The sequence below is a fragment of the Cyprinodon variegatus genome, unplaced genomic scaffold, assembly GCF_000732505.1.
Source record: "Cyprinodon variegatus isolate N-32 unplaced genomic scaffold, C_variegatus-1.0 Scaffold286, whole genome shotgun sequence".
Taxonomy (NCBI): domain Eukaryota; kingdom Metazoa; phylum Chordata; class Actinopteri; order Cyprinodontiformes; family Cyprinodontidae; genus Cyprinodon; species Cyprinodon variegatus.
The window spans coordinates 757,769-773,207 of record NW_015150739.1 but is presented as its reverse complement, the minus strand read 5'-3'; the positions used below and the strand labels follow the sequence as shown (position 1 = coordinate 773,207).

The 15,439-nt window shown below is 40.4% G+C and overlaps 1 protein-coding gene across 1 annotated transcript in view; it reads left to right on the top strand.

Moving 5' to 3' along the window:
* Nucleotides 1-6,682: 6,682 nt before the first annotated feature.
* Nucleotides 6,683-15,439, top strand: part of LOC107090224 (inward rectifier potassium channel 16-like) — a 15,675-nt gene continuing 6,918 nt past the window's right edge. The window contains exon 1 of the mRNA XM_015383491.1: nucleotides 6,683-6,763. The gene's annotated coding sequence lies outside the window, so the exon portion shown is untranslated. The remainder of the gene's footprint in view (nucleotides 6,764-15,439) is intronic.

Sequence of the window (15,439 nt, the reverse complement as noted above, 5' to 3'; positions counted from 1 at the left end):
GAACTAGATTAGCGCTTTATAAGGAGTTTTTAATCCGAGTCTATTTTACTTATAGCAGTAGTAAACCATTGTCTTGTCTTACCTCTTTTTATTGATTATTTTTTAAACTGTACATAAAGCAAACCTTCATCACAGGATCAGCTTACTCCAAATCAATTAACACACTCACCACAACACAGGGCTGCTCCCCATCAACTGAGTAAGGATGTGATAACGAACTTACGCTTTTACTTCTTCGTCTATTTAAAAAGTGGTGCACTCTTTTTCTTTTTCATGTTTTAATTGCAGCTGAGGTCAATAAGAATCATTACAGTCCAACAAATGATGCACTCTTTTGATCATCTTTATGTTAACACCAGCACGAAATGCTACCATAACAGCTGTTTCTACCCACAACTTGCTCATGCGCTTTTTTACCGTAATAACAGTCTACACGCAACATTTACCCCCTCATTCATAAAACGTTAAAACGGGTACATTTCCATGGACAGGCTTAGCCTGGGACAGGTGGTCCAAAACGAGGACAGTCCCCAATTTCCTGGGACGTCAGGTCACCCTGGTCACAGTGCCTTACAAACTTACATTTTAACAGCTATATGAAGCTTTATATGCAGTAACAGTATACAAAGCCTGGCTTAGTGTCACATGTCATGTCAAAATCAGAACATGTGAGCGGATCAGAGCGTGGAGCAGAGCGTGGAGCATAGCGTGGAGCGAGCGGTGGAGCGGAGCGGAAGAAATATGGTTGAGCGCAGAGCGGTTTTCAATTCAAAGGCCAGAGCGAGGATTTCGCTCTACTCCAGTTCACTCTGATAGGCTCACAACGTCAATTAAAAATGTTGGCTTATGAAATTTTTAAATAACGTTTGATTTAAGTGTAGTAAAATGAATTATTAATTAAATAGGAAACACGGGGTAACATGAATAGAGCGTGGTGTTACGTTCAGAGCTGGGAAACCGTGCGATAATTTAACAGTGAGACAATACACATATATCGGTCACATCATCAAATCAAATGCCATGTGTCCCAGGGCCCTGGCATAATTACATAAAGGAAAATTGTCAGAAAATCCCCTCTCCTGAAAATTTGAGTGAGTGTGGAGCGATTTTGCCGGAGCGGCAGGAAAATTAAAGTGAGTGCGGAGTGGATTTTGAGCAGAGCGTCCTGGCGCAACTTAGAGCACAGGAGCAAATGAGCGAACATCCTCTTGCGCAGGGGGCGGGAATTGTGCGGCTCCACTCTGTTCACATGCTCTGGTCGCAATGCTTGCTTTGTGCTGAATTGTCTTGTCAGTCTGGCCTCATTAGATGCTCTTGAAGTCCAGTTAGTGGGCGGTGCCGTATTGCGAATCCTCAAACATTAAAACAAGGTGTTGGGTAGTCCAAAATAAAACAAAACAACATTATAGAAATTACAACCCAACAGCCTATAGCTCTATGCCCAACAGAAATAACCTAACATATTTGGTTCTCAGAATACCCAATTTAGAACACCTGAGATTTGTTCTGGGAATTACCCTCTTTTAGCTACTAAGGTAAGATGCTCTGTTCAAAATAACAATATATGACATTCTTACCCCAGATGACATTACACCTCTACAATAAACATGATAGTGCATTTACAGTGAAAACATTTTTAAAATCTTTAGCGACCGATTTACATGTTTCCCTAAGGCAAAAGTAAATTCTTTGCTAATAACAGTGAAGCAAGAACAAAACCACATCAGTCAATGACATGGAGCAAAATTGTCAGGAGCTAAAAAAAATATGAACTTTTGTGTATTTTTAAGTTGCAACAACCAAACATGTACTCAATGTGGCTGAGGGTGAAGCAGTACAACAGAGACAGTGATTTTTTAATCAAAATGGAAAAAAGAGAAAATAAGGTTCCCAAAGGATGTATTAAGGAATGTACTTAAATGAATAGTACACCCAAAACATGATTAGCCTTCATTTTCTACTCACCCCCATGCTGAACAACACTCTGGAGTACTTTTTTGATATCTCAAATGCATCTGGAGATCTGGGAGGCTTCTTGCTGTCTGCTGACATTCAAATAATGGAGGTCTATGGTGCCCGAGGCAGAAAGGTCCATAAAAGTCCACAAAAAACGTGTCAATATTCCTCCATACTGCTCGTCCAATGTATTCCAAGTGTCCTGAGTGGGTAGCGTCCATAATTTACTCGAAACGAAGTCATTTAGAATGTTTTTAGAGCATAAACAGTAGTGTATAGGATTTCCTAAAAGCGCGCGCCTGCGAGTTCACGAGCCTACGGAAACCGCGGCAGACCAAACCAGATGAAAGTGCGCATTCAGCGTCTGCTCTGCCGATAATGCAAGCGTAGAAGAAGAAATGTGCTGTTTACCTGTGCAAAGAAAGCAACAACGAAAGAAAAATGTCTGAGGACTTCAGTGTTGAGGAAGAGCATGAGTTCTTTGCCGAGCTGAATGCGCACTATCAGCAGACAGCAAGAAGCCTCCCAGATCTCCAGATGCATTTGAGATATCAAAAAAGTACTCCAGAGTGTTGTTCAGCATGGGGGTGAGTAGAAAATGAAGGCTAATCATGTTTTGGGTGTACAATTCCTTTAAGAGGTTTTGCTCTCCAACTCGGATCACTTGCTGTTATACTCCAGAGCTAGTCTTTGGCCAGCCACCCACTATCCCATGCTCTAGCGCTCTCTCTGCCTGCCAGACATCTCCAATGTACTGCAACCCTGCTTCAGTCTCTTGCTGTTAGCCTTCAGAGGTAGTCCAGGGATGTAAATTGAGTGCTTTGATTGCCTTTCCAACATAAATAAAAATGGAGGGACTGTTTCAGAACCACAGACTAGAGCATGTACCAAAGCTCTTATGGTGATGACATAAACTACCAGACTGATTCTATCTCTGACTACATGACCTTCTGAATGGAGAGCCCTGTTCTTACATGATGGCTAAGGAGCTTTCCTAACAACCACCCCTGGGTGACCCCTGAGCTGAAAGTCCTCTTGAACCAGAAAAGAAGAGCTTTCAACTAAGGGGACAGAGAAGAGCGGCGTAGGGTGCAGCTAGAGCTCCAATGGAGGATCAGGGTTGCAAAGAAGGACTATGGGAGGAAGATGGAGGAACAGCTCTACACCACTCTTACAAAACAACCACTCCCCCACCACCCCCGCACCCCCATCCGGCTGAACGTTGTCATGTGATGTAAAACATAGTGGTTGCCCAGACAATGATAATAACATGATGCAGAGTCCATGTACCCAGTCGGAGCTTTGGTAGCGTTAGCGTGGCTGAAGTTTTAACTTATCGACAACAAAAATGAGAAAATCTGTTTATGGTGAACAAAGCAACTGTTAGACCATGATATAAAGGGGGAGAGCTGGGTAGTTCTGTGGCTAGCTTTGTTCAGTAGCTAACAGGTTAGCCTCTTTTAACTCGATCAGTAAGCACACTACAACAACCATTAATTTCCTACATGTAGAATAGTTGTTTTATTTGTCTAAAATCTTTATGAAAGTCCTTTTTAAGATTTTTCATTTGTCCTCCTCTGCCCTCAGAGCTTAAGAATAAAAATAAGCTGAGACTTTTTTGTCACCTTGTTAAATGGCAGAGCTCAGTCTTTCTTAGTAGGCAGTACTTTCCTTTAAGACTAACAATGACTGTTTTCATTTTCGTCTACTTTAGATCAGACCCCGGGCGGTCATCATTAACTTGGTGGACTGGTGTAAGAGAAACCACCTGTGTCCTAACAACAGTAAGACTATAGGGATGGTGATCAATTTCAGGAGAAGAGCCCCACCACACTCCCCCGTGAACATCCAGGGGAAGGACATAGAAACTGTGGAGGGTTTCAAATACCTGGGTGCTCACGTCAATAATAAACTGGACTGGACTTATAATTATGCCCTGTACAAAAAGGGCAAGGCCAGCCTCCACTTCCTCAGGAGTGCTACCTCAGGAGGTGTAGGAAAAAGGGGCGCTACCACAGTACAATCACCCGCATCAGACTCTATAATGCAACACTATTATGCCAATAACTTGTGCAAAATCAAATGTGCATTTACTATGTAATACCCTGTGCAATAACCTTGTATAATAGTCCTGCAAAATAAAGACTTCAGCTGTGTCCGATGAGTGTCAGAACATGAATCTGTTGAATTATTCTTGTGGAAATACCTTAATACCTGTTCAGTTGGGGTTTCGTTTTACTCTGTTTGTGCACAAGACTGATGTCATTTTAGTTGCCAGAGGGGGCAAACATCTGCAAAAACTCTTGAACTTGCACCTATCTCTTTCAAGACAATGCATTATGCTATCTGCTCATCACACGGATGAGAAAATAGCATAAGCACAACCTGTGTCATCGTCCAACACTTGGAACAGAAACCATAACTCTCTCCTTTTTCAATCAGATATGTATGTGGCTCTGTTGTTATCACAATAAGTTAATCTTTTGAGTCTCTAAACAGCACTCCAGCAGCGAAAGCCCTTCCACCCCAGGGGGAGGAGGCTCTCAACCTTGACATAGATGGAGTGAGGAAAACTGTGGGGAGAGTCAATCCAGGCACCGATAACATACCTGGGCAGGTATACAAGGAGTGTGTAGGGCAGCTAGCTGGTGTCCTCAGAGACATTTTCAACACCTGGTTGGATCAATGCATTGTGCCAGCACACTTCAAGTCTGCCACTATCATCCCGGTCCCAAAAATGCCTCAGGTCACCTCACTCAATGACTACCGGCCTGTCATGATTACTCCTATCATGATGAAGTGCTTCGAAAGGCTGGTTAAAGAGCATGTCGTCTCCAGTCTCCCACAAAATTCGACCTGTTCCAGTTTGCCTACTGATAAAACCGCTCCACTGAAGACACCATCTCCTTTGCTCTTCATCTGAGCCTAGCACATCTGGAGGAGAAGAACACCCATGTGCGGGTGCTGTTCCTGGACTTCAGTTCAGCTTTCAACACAATCATTCCACAGCATCTGATTTGAAAACTGGATCGGTTGGGCTTCAATACACCCCTCTGAAATTGGCTGTTAGACTTCCTCGCAAACAGACCTCAGACAGTCCGGACAGAACACCTCTGATATCATCACTCTAAGCATAAGCTCCCCTTAGGGCTTTGTACTGAACCCCCTGCTGTTCACTCTGATGACACTTGACTGCGTCCCCAGGTTCACCACCAATCCCATTGTTAAGTTTGCAGATCACACCACATTGGTGGGCAGAGAGACAACAATGACCAGGACTACAGAGAGAAGGTGGAGCAGCTGGTGGACTGGTGCATAGACCACAACCTGATCCTGAATGTGGAGAAAATGAAGGTAATCATCGTTGACTTGAGGAAGAATCGTCCTAACCACGCTTCACTGCTCATTAACAGCTCAGCTGTAGAGGTGGTCACCAGCACCAAATTCCTGGGGGTGTACAATACAGACAACCTCACCTGGACTGTAAACACCACCTCACTGGTCAAAAAGGCACAAAAGCGTATGTACTTCCTGCGGAGTATGAGGCGAGCCCACCTGCCCCCACCCATCCTCAGGACCTTCTACAGAAGCACCATAGAGAGTGTTCTGACCAGCTGTCTCACTGTGTGGTGTGGAGGCTGCACTGCCTCAGACTGGAAGAAGGTGAGGAGAGTGGAGAGAAGAGCAGAGAAGATCATCGAGACTCCTCTTCCCTCCATGAAAGACTTTTCATCCCATTGCTGCGTGTCCCGAGCCTGTAACATTATCAATGACCCCTCACACCCCCACTATGGACTGTTCTCCCAGCTGTCCTCTGGGAAGAAACTTTGCAGCATTCAATGCAGGTCCATCAGATTCCGAAACAGCTTCTTCCCCACCGCCATTAGACAGCTGCATGTTGAAAAAACTCTAAATCATGTCACAGACTCTGCATCAATCTGACCATATAATTTTTTTCTCCCACAATGTTCACATTTGATTACTGCTGCACTTTCAGAAAATGGAACAGTCATGAGAGCTGTGCAAAAAGAAATTACGTGTTGTATACACCCTGTGTATACAAAATGATGATAAATGTTGTCTAAGTCTAAGTCTCTTCCTGTAGCAGCAGAAAATGTGCTTATCTCTAGTCTTGAAACTGCAGTGAGGCTTTATGTTTCAGACAATAAGCAGAGTTTCTTTGCAGCACAGTCTAAAGGTAAGTGAGCAGTTATCTTTGCTGACCTCTCTATGGAGTTTCAAGCAGGGAATACCAGAATACTCTGAAGGAAAGGGACAAAAGGCGAAGCGAAGTGTTGATCAAGTTATCTGATGTAACTAATTCAACACAAAGAATAAAAAAAAAAGCCCATCCTGTGCATTATTCTTGTAATTACCTTGGGAAAATTGACCAGTGTGATGGTTTTCAAATAAAGTAACAATTGCATAAACAGTATAGAAAACAAATCATTAGGTTCAAACTATTTCAACAAAGTCGACCCTAATGTCTAAATATTATGTGTATTAATTGGAGTAGATGTGGTCAATAAAATAGATGTTCTTAAGATGTCATATAACAAATCTTTTGATATGACCAGCCTGCATGCACACAGACCCATAACAGTATCTTGAAGGCTAACATTTATCCTTACCCACTCTGACTGACACCTGCCCAACAAACATCATGTGATGTTGAAGGGAGGTGTTAATCTTCAGTTTTTGCTGTGACGTGTGAGACGGCTCATTCCTGCAGGTGACTGTTCAGAGAAGCTCTGCAACCAAGGACAGAAAGTCCTGCAGCCAGCTCTTCATTTCCTTGTGCAACACGGTAAGAAGCAATGCAGCAAATCTGCTGTTTTTAGGCAATTCTGCAGGTTTAATGAATGAAAATGATGCAAACTAGGAAGTGAAAGAATTTAAAATCTGATTTCAGCAACTTCATATATTGTTCTAGAATACAAAAAAAATCCCCTTAACTACTAAAATTAGGTGGGGCTATGTGAATGTGGTCACTGAGGCAGAAAATATCAGCCACAACAAGTGAGCAGATCAGTAATCTGAACTACTGTATGAGAAGTAGGAACACTTTAGAACACAAGATAGAGTCTAGGTGATAAGTGTAGCTGGTGCTAATGTTTCACAGAGAAATCTGATCTTACTTTTAAACAGCTAGTTAAGATTTCAGTTGCATAATATTTAAAAAAAAAATTGGTCTGTAAAATGTGCTTTAACCTTAAAAAGTCTTTATACAGTTCTAACTCTGAGGATATGTGGGATATTTTTGCCACAAGGACAGAAAGACAGTCTCTTAGGTTTGTGTCTAATGATGATTTAAAGAGTGTGTTCTTGTGTGAAATTAAAAAGAACAAAAAACTGTTTTGGTAGAGATTTTCCATGAGGTTAAAATTATTTTCAAACAAATTAAAAGGATTAAATCCGGTATCTGTAAAATCACAGCTGAAATGTTTCTGATGGAGCAAAGCAAAACCAAGCTGGATCTGGTTCACTTAGCACCTTGAAGCTCGGATAAACCATTAACTCCCAGGAACACATTGGCAAAACACAATCAAAACACCAGTCTACTGACCTTTAAACCTTATTAAAAAGACCTCTGCCACTGGACCTTCAGTGCACAGTCAACAAGTCTGAGACACCTTAAATAGCAAGGCGTTTTCTCTTCGCTGCACCTTGTCTGGTCAATGGCATGCTGGTGTTGAGGTTCTGAAGGTCATCTGAGATGGCAGAGAGCCTCAGGTGAAGCGCTGACCTGCCACTTGTGTACTCGGTTCTGTTCCAGTGAACCACATGAGGGTAGCACGATGTCATTTGCAGTAAGTGAGCATGTAATGGGTTGTTAAGTGCCCCAAGCAGAAGAAAAAAATTGACATTTTTCAAGTTCTTTCCAGAGTTCATCCTTTCATTCTCAGTCTACTCTGGATGTAAGACCTTCAGTCTGTCTTCAAAGGTACAAAGGGAGACTTTGAGGAAGCGTTGTGGTAAAAAACAAAGACTCAGCACCCACAAATAAAAGCTATTCCACTTTGGAGTACAGTGGAAACTTTATACCAAAGGTCAAGAAGTGTTTTTATTGTAAGCGTTGTCCTGTGTGGTGTTTAGTAAAAATAGAGGCTAGCAGTATGTCTTGATCCTCGTAAATACATTGGTGGATGTGATGACAACAGTTCACTGTGTACGTATGTCAAATAAAACCTGTCTTTGTTCAAAATGATCAGATTATTAGGAAGCAAACACCTTTAATAATTCTTTATGGAAAGTTTGTAGAAATCCCTCCTTGCCTCCTTACCCCCAAATATGCATTTTAACACCTCAACCCAGTTTTTCTGGTTTTCATTTTATTTAAAATACAGAAAATAAAAAGTTTTAAATAAATAGCCTTCCGGTACAGCGGTTCCTCACATTATTTAAGTGAATTCTCTTCAAACTATCGGGTATAGACATGAGCATATTGAAGATGCCATAAATGTTAAACACCCATCACAGCTAAATAATCACTGTAAGTACTATGCAAATATTCGAACAATGACTCCAAAACAGGGCTTTTTAATTATTTGCAATGCAGATGCTCTCTGCAATACAACAGATTTACTAACACTCGGCATGTTAAATATTTAGAGTAGGTTTCATTACAGCTAATAATTAGTTTACCACTTTGGGCAACTATGTCATTAGGTTTGCAGAATACTGTATACATCCATTGATGAAAAAGGAACTTTAAACAGAAGCTGACACTCTTATCCCAGTACAAATGATATACACATATTACAGAGAAATTCTCCACAAAATATTATTTTTTTTCTTCATGTTTCGATTCATGCTCATTTGAATGTTCTTAATGATGCATGCACATTCACATAAAATATCAAGACTTTGCCCTCAGATCGAAATCTGATTTAGTATAAACGTTTATGTAGGTAAATGCAGCAATAGAATAACCTTTTAATAATATAAACTTTTAATAATATTTGCAGAAGTAAAACTGTTAGATTAGAAAGTTTAGCTGGCAAAAACACATGCACTGCAGAAAAGAATAGAGATATCATAAAAGCTTTCTAAAAACAATGTTTCCTGGAAGTTTGCTTCCAAATTTTACTCTGCAGCTTTCAACACAACCTTCAAACACTAAACAAACAGAAAGAAAACATTTAGATTACCTGCAGTAAACTGTGACGAAGTGGCCCATTTCAGTCATAAAACAAAATCCCACCTGCTGAATAATGATTCATGAAGCATATGATGTCAAGCAATGAAGTCAGGTACAGCAACACATATGTTGTCAGTAATGTTTCTGAAAATAAACCTTTATAGACCAGAAACATAAGCAATGGGTTTCAAAAACATAAATTCAACACTCCTTCTGTAACATTGGATGAGGTGTTGGTGTTTGAGATTAGATTAGATTCCACATCATGTCCTTTTTCGAAGCACTAGACAAAATGTGTATTTTTTCACCTTTTTGTGTCATCTGTTATGGTTTTTTAGATACACTTGTGGTTGGTCTTTTGTGATTCATTTTTATGGGCAGTCACCCATATTCTCTTGTTAATGTATCAATAGTTGTACAGACTTAACAAAGTTTCAAGGTTAACAAGTCCCAATGCCAGGCAATTATAAGGGCAGGTATGGGAAAGAAAAAAAAAATATTTTACTTTTAAAATTGAGCAATGCACTGGTAAAATGTGCAAAAATGTAAATGATTGAGTCTTACATTAGGCTTGCTTGTTTAGATTTTTAAAGCATTTGTTATTTAAAATGTGATTCATTTGAGCTAGGAAGGTACTAACAAACCATATTAGTCTGCAACAAACATGAAAAAAATAGCTAAATATACTATTTTGAATCATTGTATGATTGTTAAGCGAGGTGCAGGCTTTTTAGTATTTAAATCAGGGAGGAATTTGAACTTAGATTTTTAGTAAAGCCCTTGCACCAAAAGGTTCTGGGTTTGATTCCCAGCATACAGTGCTTCAGCATGGAGTTTCAATGCTCTCCCCATGAACGCGTGAGTTCTCTACAGGTACTCTGGCTTCCTCCCATAGTCCAAAACATGATTGTTAGGTTAATTGGCTTTTCTAAATTCTCCTTAGGTCTTGTGTGCTTGAATGGTTGTTAGTCCTGTGTCTCTGTGTTTTCAAGGGTGTGCCCCGCCTCTCGCCCATTGACAGCTGCAGATATGCACAAGCACCCGTCACGATCCCAGCAGGGATAAGCGTGGCAGAATTGTATTTATTTATTTATTTTTGGTCTGTTCAGTATTATGGCAGGAGAACTGAAATCTGAGTACCATGCTATATTCAACAAATTTGCTTTGCCAAGGGATGCTTTGTTGTTGAGAAGCACCCTGTGATTACCCAAAACTACTTCATCTATTCAAATTTAAACGTGACCAATAATGCCAAACCGGACAGAGATACAGAAGAAAGAAAAGCAGTGGAAAGGAAAGAAATTATTCATTTGTAAAGAAAAAGAGAGAAAGAGAAAAAAGACAACAAAACCATAAAATCAGCTACTATGTTTAAAAAAAAAGAAACAGTTTCTTGTGGGCAATCCAACTGGACAGCCTATAGGAGCTCCTTCAAAAGGGCACAGGGAAATGAAAAGGACAAACAAGCAACAAGAGCAACAGCAACCAGTAGCGGTGATGACAGTGAGCTTCTCAGGATTATGCAGCAGCTGTACAGAAGCTTACGGAGCTGCATGTCAGAGTAACTGACTGTGTGTGCGTGTGTGAAAGAATGAGAACCCGCTGCCCTGATTTTCCAGATTGTGCTCAGTTAGGATGCAGAGGGGCCACCAGCCGAAGTCCCCCTCCCCAGTGCTCAGAAGAAGGCAAAGAGCGCCCCTAGACCCGGTCCCACAGCAGCCACTGAAGTAAAAAATCCCAGGGAGACCAACCGGGCACCAACCCCAGACACAGGCCGAGAGCACAAGCCATGAGAGCCAGGGTGCCCTCGACCTGGACACATCAGAGGGCCCCCAGGAAGCCATAGGGCCACAGGGGGGAAGAAGGTAGGGGGGAACCTCCCCCGGGATTGAGAGGCAGAACCCAGACCCCAGGGCCCAGACCCCAACCCATGTCTGAGGAGACCGGCCACCTAGCCCAGGGCTAGAGCCACCGCAACAAGGCCCCCCAAGATACCCCCGCTCCAGGCCTACATCCCAGTCAGACACCCGACCTCTGCTACAGAGATCCAACCAGGACCCACAACCCTGATAGACTACCAGAGTCCTGAACCCCCAGGACACCCCCTGAAACCCCTTCCTTATATACACCTCCCTCAGCCACTCTTTCACCATCTCCTCATCCATCCAGCCCTTTTCATTTGCCTTAATAACAATGTTCGGCATAAAGCACATACCTGTTCTTTTTAAACAATCCACGCCCACACTTCCCCCTTTAACGTTGTCATGGTGGTCTCAACAACGTCCGCAGTAACAACACACATAGGGCGCACCGCACTATAGGGCGCGCCGCACATTTTGAGGGGAAAAAAAGACGTTTATATGCGCCTTATAGTCGCGAAAATACGGTGCTATCAAAGTTCCATGCTGGAATTCACTAAGCTCCTTAGAGTAACCTGCTCTTTGACAATGTTTTTGAAAACAGTATGCATGCCCAAGTGGTAGTAAACTAATTTATATTTTATTGCTCAAACTATTTCAGAAAAATAAAACCTTTAATCTGTTTTAATTGGAGAAAAGACACTGGCTGTTTCTCAATCTGTGTACTTTTGCGTTCTCATGTGCTCGTGAAACGTCATCAGCCTCAGCCCTAGTACTGTTCAAATTCACAAGAACAGCAGACGGAGAACGGACAAAGTTCCCCTTCCTATTTACAGAGTATGCATCAGAGCAGACTTTATCACTACCCGATTCGTCCCTGAAGCACGATCCGCATGCGTGAACAGATATAGATCCAGGTTTACATAAATAATGTAATTAAGGTACTAAAGTCACTTATTTCTATCCTTAACTCTCTAAAGAATGCTAATTCACATCTTTAAAAAATGTTTTATGACTTTTGTGAGACAATTTCGATGCCTTTTACATTTTTGTTAGTTAAACAGCTTCTCTGACGTCATCATCAGACATGCACATAGCAGTCTGGCAAAATATGATTAAACCATATTTATCTGCACTTTAGCTGTTTCTTTCTTTCTTGCACTATGTACCATAAGGTTAACAAAAAACGAAAACATAAAACTCAAAAAGACTAGATTTATGTTTAAATCCAAAGCCAAAGAAGTTAGCTTCAAGAAGTAGCGTAGGATCCCATTTACAGTGCAGATCCGGCAGGGACCAGTAATAAAACAGAAATGATTTTATGGCATTTATTTTCTCAGAAAATATATTACTAACCTTTAACACATTATATTTTAGTACTCTTACTGTTATGGGGAAGGAATAAACGTCATTTAAGTATTTTTACCAAAATAAAATCGAGGGCGACCCGGATCGATATCTGGATGTGCATGTGCAAATGAGGGCGCTTGCGCGAGACCGATCATGCTTCCGCGACAGATCAGGTAGTGACAGACTTTTCCGTTCTTGAGATTGACAGCTGTCCCAGCATGCACTGCAGCAGCTGCAGCTTCCAGGGGAGCACTCACAGAGCTCAGAGTATTAAGTTAAAAGTTATTTTTTCTGTTGCTATTGTTGAATAAAAGTACATTTTAAGATAACTTGAGAAGAGAACATTATACTTTTAAACATCACTATATTGCCATTTACAGCTTTAACGCTGACCACTTAAATTACTCGAGATAAGAGCAACAATTGCACAGTCTCACTTGCAAATACGCACATATTTATACACTTGTAAACACTGTGATAAATTGACATGTGGTAGTGCAAGAAGCTAGAATCAAACTGACAACTTCTGAATTAGCACACTTCTTTTCCCATTGATCCATAGTCATAAGGTGCATAATATAGTGCCGTTACATCATTACAAGGAGTCACAACATATCTGCCCTCATATGTAAACAAAGGATTATTGTTCATGTGGGTGAAATCTAAACCAAATGTGATTATTTATTATTTCAGGTTTTTTAACCATTTGTCGGTTGATGTTTATTGTATTCTATAATCTCTAGTCATAAACTGTTTTTTATTTTACAGAAACAGCGTAAACAAACATTAAAGCCCCTTTGGAAGTGTGGATATTGCCTAAAATATTGGTGGCATGTTTGAAAATGTAAAAACAGCTACTCAACTTCTGTAGGTTTCCCATTTGGATGATCTGATTATTCTGGTTATTTTCATTCTTATCAGGGCATTTTAGAGAGGATTATAGGAAGCTAGAATGAATAACTTTCCATGACCTCATGGAACGAGCTCAGAATTCTGGCAGTGTAAATGTTTGCTGTTGCCAGATAGAGTGGAGCCGCAGTTCACTCAGTCTGATACTGGTGATTCAAACCCTATTTGTTTTGGGCGTGGTTGATGCTCTCAGTGGTTTGGGTGGTACTGATCTATTTTCTGCCAGTGATTGCACTATGACACCAACTTGGGTTCCACATGTTTTTTTTCTTCCTGCCTAATAAGACCTGTAAAGTGCTAGGCTTAAATTATTGTTGTTTTTAAATTGTGCCTCTTACAACCCTCTGACCTTCCAAAAGGGTCTTGGGCTATCACTTTTGAAAAGCAAACCTATGCTTTTAAAAGTTATTAAATGTTAAAAATGTTATACTTTACATTTTTTTATTATTTTATTCGTTCAAAATGTCAAATTTTTTCATCCAATATATTTTCATTTACTTTACATTGTTTTAGTAAATGTACTTTATTTAATCAGAACTATGTACCGTATTTTCTGGATTATAAGCATGTACCTTTTTATCACGCTCTGAACCATGCGGCTTATAAGAAGGGGCAGCTTTTCTAGGGATTTTTCTTAACCGCCTGAGGGGGAAGTCAAAGTTGGAGATGAAAGAATAAAGAACTATGATGTTCCTCCTATATTTGGCGAATTTATGTTAGAATATTTTGCTAAAATATGTTGCGGTGGATGATGGGGCTTTGCATCTGTTTACATTATTCCATTTAATTGCCAATTACCACAACACTTCCTCAACTGGAAGGCCTGTCTGCCTCTACATTGTATTGTTTTATGTTGGTGTTTTTACAACACTCGGGCTTAAGTTGTAGACCTAGTATGTGTGAGTGGGTGTCTGGCTGGCTTCGTGCAAGTGTGGACGTTATGCATCAACAGTCACTGTTGCTTCCGTGTTAATAACCAAAGCCAGAAAAACCGCATTATAGAAGTCTTGGTGATGGTTGTCATATGTTGAAGATAGATTGGTTAATCCACAACTGATCTATCTTCAACCGGGTTGTTGGCCGGCAGGGGCAAATCTAGAAAAATATTTATGGGGTGGCGAGAGGGGGGCAGGAATTTTTGAGGGGTGGCAACATATGGCATTTGTTTACACTGAATTTAATCACAGTTATCACAGTTTGGTGAGAATAGTATGTACAATATGTGTTTCATGTGAAGCAGTTTATATTAGAAATGCATCGTACAATGAGATCTCACCTAATAGGAGATAGAAGAATGATAACACTACTTCTAGAGGGGCATTATCACAGGAAAGGTACTAAGGTAAGACACAGGTGCTGAGTCGCAGATGTGTGAGATTGACTGTCAGAGAGGCAGCTTTGCAGCATTTGACCAAGAAGAAACTATAGAAAGAAAAAGTTTCCCATCAGAGATCTACAGTATGGACTGAGCTGTACTAAAGTGAGCATTACTACACAATAGAAATAAATGTAAAGGCACCCAAACAAGGTACCGGACATCTATGTATTGTTGACTCTGAACACACATTTACCCCATTTGTTCCTCAGTAACTTGACATACAGCAGTTAAGGCAACATGAAAGAGACATTTCATGCATGTTAATATGCTGTAGATAGAGCTGCTGTATCAACAAATCAACAAAAAAGCAGGCACTGTATGTTACATCAAAATCTCCACAAATCTGAAAAGAAGCAACATAAAAATAAATTTTGCTTCCAATCTGTAAAAGAACAAAACATTTTGTGAGTAGGTTCATACAGGTAATTTCTGGATAGTTTCATACTATATATACAAAAAAAAGAAAGAACACAAACAAAAGAAAAAGAAAACAACACTGCTTCATATTAAGCAGGATTTACATTTATCACATTTTTAAATTTTCTTTTAACACTTTTGGTTTTATTAAAGGAAATATCAGATTTTCTCTGGTTCCAAAACAAAATGTAGCAGCTCTGTAAAGGCTCACCAGAGAGCATAACATAAAGTTAACATGACTATAACAGCTGAATGTGGCGATTTCCATGCTGCTCAGCAAAACGCTTCACAAATTTATTTAGATCCAATGCTTTTTTGCGTTTTGATTTGAGTTCAACCAAACTTGAAAGTCTCTTTTCTGTCATAGTTGACCGCAAATATGTCTTTATGAGCCTGAGAGATCAGGCCTAACTAACATCATAGTTAGAG